Here is a 7893-nt window from a genome sequence, read left to right on the forward strand (position 1 = left end):
GCACAGCTAGAAAACAGGGAGCCCAGAAGTGCTGGAGGTGGGGCTGAAAAACAATGAACAGCCCCCTGAGGAAGGACCTTGTATGACAAAAACAAGATTGTCTTGAGGGTAATGTGGAGCCATTGGGGGTTATTTTAGGCCCACTCTTTCTTAATTGATGTGCAATGATCCTCAGTGCAGTGCAGTCCCCTGAAGTCTAGTTTGATAAGTTTTGACAAATGTTTACCTCAACCACCTCCCACCCTCGCCACCACCATGGCTTTCCCTGGTGGCTCAGATGGTAAAGAATCTGCCGGCAATGCAGGAAACCTAGGTTTGATCCTTGTGTCGGGGTAGATCCCTTGGAGAAGGGAATGGCTGCCCACTCCAGTATTCTTGCCTGGAAAACCCATGGACAGAGGAGGCTCACGGGCTACAGTGCATGGGGCTGCACAGAATCAGACACGATTGAGCGATTAACACTTAACCCTCTACAACCATCACCTCTACATCAATATAGAACCCAACCCATCTAGAGGAAAACAGGAGAGCTCCATGATTATGCTCTGCTTTTCTCAGGCTTGCATTTGGAAAATCTTTTACTCATTTCTCGAGCCCCTCCTGGGTGCTGGGCCCTGTTTCAGCTGTAGAGAAGAGGGAGGGGGTGCTTTCTGGTGGGAAGATGCCTTTTGGGAAAAAGCAAAAGGCGACCATGGCATGCAGAGCCAGTTTCACTGGCGTGTGACCTATGCAGTCACCAGGGCCTCACACTGGGTTTAATACTCTGCTGTCACCATATTGAAATTCCTCATCATTTCTGACCAATGGGATCCATATTTTTATTTTGCACCAGATCCCCACAAGCAAGGCAGCTGGGCCTGGTGGTACAAAGGAAATGGAGGAGGAGGGGGGAGTCACAAGAGAGAGGATGTACCATCTCAAGAGGAATGAGGAAAGAGGCCTGACAGGTAAAGAATGAATATCACCCAAAGGATCCAACCTCCAAAGTTTTTCTCTATCTAGTGCAGGGGACTTCCCTGGTGGTCTAGTGGTTCAGACTCCATGCTTCCACTGCAGGGGGTGCAGGTTCAATCCCTGGTCAGGGAACTAAGATCTCACATGCCATGCAGTGTAGTCAAAAAACACAACAAAAAATCAAGATAAGTTCAGGGTAGTGAAGACATTTCATATCTGCTGCTATTCCTAGAAATCTACTCAGTGAACATATAGGGATATAGTGAAGTCGCTCAGTCGTGTCCGACTCTTTGTGACCCCATGGACTGCAGCCTGCCAGGCTCCTCTGTCCATGGGATTCTCCAGGCCAGAATACTAGAGTGGGTTGCCATTTCCTTCTCCAGGGGATCTTCCCAACCCAGGGATCGAACCTGGGTCTCCCGCATTGTAGACAGACGCTTAACATACATGGGCTCAATTAATTACAATGACTAACACATCTGACAAGCCAAATGTTAGCTCACAAGAACTGAGCATACTTATAAATATTAAGCACAGATACAAATAATTAACAATAAACTCACTGGCATTATTATCATATAATTAATTAACTGTAAAATAAAAATCACACCTTAATCCAGAGTAAAATTTTTTTAAAAAAGGAAGCAAGATCTTTGGCCAATCTAGAAATGCAGGTGATGCAACGAAGAGAGATACTGTTTGGTAGCTTTTCATCTGCTCTCATGATGAATTTAATCAGACTTCCTTTGCCGATGTCAAAACCAAAATAAGTGCCTTGGTCCCCGTTTCTTCCTGCTGGGGCCAGATGTCTGATGGGAAGAGGCTGGCAGAGGGCTTCCAGGAGGCGTAATTACCAGAGGCTGGAGGAGCAATGCTGGCATCCCCCTTGGAAAAATCCATCTTTATCAGTCTCAGAACGACCTTTCATCTCGTCTCTGAAATTTGGAACAAAGAAAAGGTGAGCTGCAAGGAATCCAGTTGTCTCCTGGCAATTGGCTTTTCTTCCTGAAAGGAATTCTGGAGTTGGGCATTCAATCAAAAACCCCAAATTAAATACCTGGGCTGCAATATCACCAGTAAATATTTCCAAAGTGAGGAAATCTAGAAACAAACATTTTCCCCCGACTGACGTTGCCTTCCACACACTATGTGTGTGCGTGTGTGCTCAGTCATGTCCGACTCTTTGCCACCCCATGGATTACAGCCCACCAGGTACCTCTTTCCATGGGATTCTCCAGGCAAGAATACTGGAGCAGGTTGCCATTTCCTCCTCCAGGGGATCTTCCCGACCCAGGGATTGAACCCAAGTATCTAGCAACCCCTGCATTGGCAGGCAGATTCTTTACCACTGCATCGAAAAGGAAGCTTTTGCGATTATTCGAAAAACTTGATATCTAAAATCTCTATTTTTGGCCTAAATTATGTCAGTTTTTGCTGCTTTGGGTTTTCCAGTTCTCTGGAAGGTCCAGAAGTCCTTGTCTTCATTTGTCAATGCCTCCTTACCTTTGGTGGCCTTATGACTCACTGCAAATCACACTGGAAACGGAATATGGTCTCTCTTGCTCACTTTCTATTTACTTATTTCTGGCTGCACCGGGTCTTTATTGCTACGTATGAGCTTTCTCTAGTTGCAGCGAGTAAAGGGCTACTCTTTAGTCGAAGTGCACGGGCTTCTCATTTGACATGGTTTCTCTTGTTGAGGAGCACAGGCTCTAGGGAACGTGGGCTCAGCAGTTGTGACTCACAGACTTAGCTGCCCCTTGGCATGTGGGATCTTCCTGAACCAGGGATCAAACCCATGTCCCCAGCATTGGTGGGCAGATTATTAACCACTGGACCACGAAGCAAGTCTGCTCACTTCTTTTTACCTCCTAATCTGCCCCTACAAGGGAGCCCACTTTGATAATAAAGGCGGCTACCATTATTTTGTATTAACTACATGCAGGCTCTGTGATGAGAGCTTTGCCTGCATTATCTTATTTAATCCTCCTGATAGGAAATTGTGTTGGCTCTGCCTTCAGAATGTATTCAGAGCCCTGCCATTTCTCACCTCTATGCCACCACCTTGTCTCACCTGCATTACTGCAGAATGCACCTAACTGATCTGCCCGCTGCTGCCCCTGTCTCTCTGTGCTTTACTTTCAACAGAGCAGATTAAATGATGTTTTTGAGGTAGAAGTCATCTCAGGTCAAAAGCCTACAAGGGCTCCTTTTCTCTCTCAGAGTAAAATCCAAAGTCCTTCCCCCAAAGCCCACAAAATCAGCTTCTTCTGTTCTCCCCCAAATGCACACTGGGCCCGGCATACCAGTCAGTCTCCTCAACTTTCTGTGAATGTGAGAGAACATTCCTGCCTTGGGGCCTTTGCACACCTGTTCCTCTTCCTCCCAGTTACCCACATGACTTATCCTCTTTCTTCCTTCAAGTCTTTGTTCAAATGTCACCTTCTTAGGGAGGCTTATTCTGACCACACCATTTAAAATGCAGACCCTCCCTCAGCCCTCCTGGTCTATTTTTTCCTCATAAAATGTACCACCATCTAACTACCTCATAATTACTTTTAGTTATATTTATTTTTTGCCTCTCCCCACAAGACCAGGGACTGCTGGGTTTTGGTCAGTCAATGCTTGTATAGGTGTAGAAAAAATGTTTGTTGAATAAGCCATGAAGTATGTCCTATAACCATATTATAGAGGAGAGAACTGGGGGACCCAGAAGGGTTAAGTGACTTTCCCAGGGTAAATAGTTAATGGCAAAGTCAGGACTTGAATCCAGGTCCTACTGTCCCAAAGCAACTTAACTACTATGGTTAGTTAATCCCAACTTGGTACTGATCCCAAGTTAAGCCCATCTTAAGATACACTGATAATTACAAGCTACCATTGAGCAAAAGCCCATTTCAAGATCCTGTTCACCTGGTCTGGTGTTTCAGCAATTCAAAGTTAATGCCATTGTGCTCAGTAATAGCCAGAACTATTGAATTTCCACAAGTGGTAACAGAAAGTGAAACTTTCATGGGAAATCCTGGGTTAACCATTTGTTTAATGTACTTTGAATAACAGTTCCCCAAATGCTCATGTGATAGCAATATTTGGAATATCCTAGAAGTGAGATCTTAGCAGATGGTTTTTAAAGCATAGATAAGGTAATTACATAGTAATTATCTTCATCTATGTACTTAACTGCCTAGACTCGGGGGACATGATAGAGAAACTTAGGAGAACTTAGGGGAAGTTTTTCCCATTCAAGCTATGTCCTCTATGGTCAAGGAAGCTCTATGAGATTTTAAAAGCAAATCTTAATAAGGTTAACCATCTCACCCCACAATTCCATTCCTGTGTATATACACAAAAGAGTAGAAAACAGGTGCTCAACAAAAATATGTATGGGAAATGTTCATAGTATTATTCATAATATCTAAAAGATAAAAACATCTAAAATGTGGATCAACTGATGAACACATAAATTGTGGTCTATCCATACAATGGATAAATGAATGGATAAAAATGAATGAAGTACTGATACAGGCTACAACATGGATGAACCTTGAAAACATCATGAACATGAAAACATCAGCTTTCTTTTTTTCCAAACATCATGTTACATGAAAGAAACCAGACACAAAAAGCCACATATGGTATGATTCCATTTGTATGAAATGTCTAGAATAGGCAAATCCATAGAGACAGGAAGCAGGTTAGTGGTTTAAGAGGGGTTGGGCAGAGGGGAGTGGAGAGTGACTGCTAATATGTATGAGGTTTCCTTTTTATAAATAATAAAAAATTATTTATTTGGCTGCATCACTTCTCAGTTGCAGCACATAGGATCTTCATTCCGTCATGTCGGATCTTTCATTGCAGCATGGGCTCTCTACTTGCAGCAGGAAAGCTTAGTTACCCCACGGGTATCTTAGTTTCCTGACAAGGGATGGAACCAGCATCCCCTGCATTTGAAGGCAGATTCTTAACCACTGGACCACCAGGGAAGCCCCTGAGGTTTCTTTTTGGAGTAACGAGAAAGTTCTGGAACCACACAGTGCTGGTGGTTGCGTAACACTGTGATGTACCCAATGCCACTGAATTGTATACTTGAAAATGGTTAAAATAGTACATTTTATGTTACATATCTTTTGCCATTGATTTTTAGAGTAAGTCTTTAAATTCTGGCCTCGGTAGCAGGACATTTTGGGTTGGTTCTGATTTGGCAGGCAGATAGCTAAGGTTGAAGTCTCTTTGGGACAACTATAAACTAAGAGGAGCTATGACCTGTCAGATTAGGCTATGTAACAGACTTACATCTGTGACTTGATTGGATGGTAAGTGCTGTGGAATTGAGGCTGATTCTCTGCACCCTCAGAAATGGTGGTGAGTACAATGTTATTCATACATGCCAGAAAGTCAACTCTTTATTTCCTTTATCATTGTCAAATTCATATACTCTCGTAAAAAATCTCAATAATATAGAAGGAACATTTTCCCTCTCATCTGCACTATTCCCACTTTCTGGGTTTAGCCACCACCATCTATAACCTGGTGTGTATCCCTTCATACCTTTTTCTACATGTACAAGCACCTGCATATAAATGGGCACATTTTTTTAAACCGAAACAAACTTATACTACACATACTGGTCTTCAGCTTTCTTTTTTTCCACTCAATACCATATCACAAAAATCTTTCCACATGAATACATATGGATTTATCTGTTTCTTAATGGGTACATAGCCTGGAATTGGAGAAGGCAATAGCAACCCACTCCAGTACTCTTGCCTGGCAAATCCCGTGGACTGAGGAGCCTGGTAGGCTGCAGTCCAAGGGGTCACTAGGAGTCGGACACGACTGAGCGACTTCCCTTTCACTTTTCACTTTCATGCATTGGAGAAGGAAATGGCAACCCACTCCAGTGTTCTTGCCTGGAGAATCCCAGAGATGGCAGAGCCTGGTGGGCTGCCGTCTATGGGGTCGCACAGAGTCAGACACGACTGAAGCGACTTAGCAGCAGCAGCAGCAGCAGCCTGGAAATATCACCCTTTAATTGACCAGTCTCCTCTTGTCAGATAACTATATTACCTCCAGTTTTTCAAAGGAGGTTGTGAGGAACACCCTGTTTGTATATTCTTGCCTACTTATAGGAGTTTTTCAGTGGGAGAGATTCCTAGAAGTGAAATAGCTGGACTGAAGTCAGATCCTTTCTGTTCTGTGACTTTTCAAGAGCATGTTGATTTGGGACACAAATGTAATTGTCTGCGGTCTCAGGACATAAAGTCTAGAACTCAGAGCTTGTGATCAGGCTTTGCTCAACTTGGCATTCTATCCTGCATCTTGTAATCATAGCTATTTTCACTCATCTCATAGGCTCACTATCTCCAGATTGACTCCAGCAGAGGGAAAAGAAATCAGGTCCTTCTGTGCCATTCTTCAAACATTTAGAGGAAATTGATTTTCCACATGGGCTGTAGCCAAGCAAGGGATGCGCTGGCATAGAAGTCCTTGTGACAGGCTATTACAACCAGCACTTGCAACAATTAGACTCAGCCCAACTTGAGATATTTTATTAGCGAGTGTAATTCCTCATCAGGCTAATATTGCAGATTGCCAAAAGCAGCAGCAATCCTAAAATAGGATTTCTTTCATAATCCCTTTTAAAGGGAAGAACTTGTGGAGACTTGAACCGCCTAGAGAAAGAAAGCTTTTACTCTCTTGACTGAGGAAAGAAAGCAGTTGCTCCAAAGAGCTTGCCTTCTGTTTCTGCTCTTACCTCTTTAAGGTGCTTCCTCATGGCATTAGCTGGGAGGCTTTCACCTGCAAAGAACAGAAACACAGTCTCAAACTGGTCTTGCTAACAGAGTACATCTTCAATCTGGAAATCCCAAAGGAGGCAGGCTTGGGGTTGGTTGACTCAACATTTCAACAATGTCATCGCAAATACAGGTTCTTTCCCAAAGAGGTTAAGAACACTGGCTCTAGAGCGAGACTGGTAGTGGATCTCAAGTCCAGCTCTTAATAGCTGCGGGACCTTGGGCAAATTATTAACCTCTCTGAGCCACATTTTTCTCATCTGTTAAAAATTGGCTAGGAATAGTATGCTGACTCATAGTACTGTTGTCTGTGCTAAAGCAAGGGCAGGTAAACTTTATGAAGGACCAGGTAGTAAATATTTTAGGCTTCCCTCTTGGCAAGGTAGTTGGTAGTTTCTGCCCAACCACTCAACGCTGCTGTTATAGCATGAATGCAGTGGTAGACAACAGATAAATGAGTGGGCATGACTGTGGTCCAATGAAATTTTATTTATGGACACTGAAAGTTGAACTTTATGTAATTTCACATGTTGCAAAATACTGTTCTTTTGATTTTTTTTCTTTAACCATTAGAAAATATAAAAACCATTCTTAGGTTCACTGGCCATTAAAATAGCTGCAGCCGCCCCCCTAAGCTAAAGCCTATAATACATTTAGAATAGTACCTGTAAACCTCTAAATGCTCAAAAAGTGTTTGCTGCTATTATTGTTGTTATTATTAACACATCCAGCATAATTCTCTGGACCCCTCCCCTGTCCGTGTTGCCTTCATCCCCCATTTTGATAGCAAGATGGCGACCAGAGTTCAAGGTAGGGCATCCGGAGGAAAACGAAACACTCTCCTTTCCGGTCATAAATTGTTAGTAGCAAGGAGAGGTTTTCCCACACTCAAGGTCTCAGTTGCTAGAATGGGGTCATGTGGCCCCTACGGAACCAATCACTGGCAAGAAGAGGGACTATTCTTTGAACCAATCAGGTCCACCCCTGCAGCTGGGGGTGGGGTTACTTCGCCCTGAGTCACGTTCTGAATGGGGACAAGGCGAATGCCTGACCCCAACAGATCTTTTGTTAGGACAGAGCAAAGTAGGACATGGATACTGGGTAAGCAACCAGCACAGCCTACCCCACCCACTCTTTCAAATCC

General features: G+C 43.5%; 1 long non-coding RNA gene across 1 annotated transcript; it reads right to left on the reverse strand.

Annotated features, from left to right (window-relative positions):
• Positions 1–1513: 1513 nt before the first annotated feature.
• On the reverse strand, positions 1514–6930 carry LOC138422520 (uncharacterized). The gene is made up of 2 exons (XR_011249902.1): positions 6710–6930; positions 1514–1889 (listed from the first exon to the last, which is right to left on the reverse strand). It is a non-coding gene; the product is annotated as an uncharacterized lncRNA (long non-coding RNA).
• Positions 6931–7893: the final 963 nt, after the last annotated feature.

This window comes from Ovis canadensis, chromosome 17 (assembly GCF_042477335.2).
Source record: "Ovis canadensis isolate MfBH-ARS-UI-01 breed Bighorn chromosome 17, ARS-UI_OviCan_v2, whole genome shotgun sequence".
Taxonomy (NCBI): Eukaryota; Metazoa; Chordata; class Mammalia; order Artiodactyla; family Bovidae; genus Ovis; species Ovis canadensis.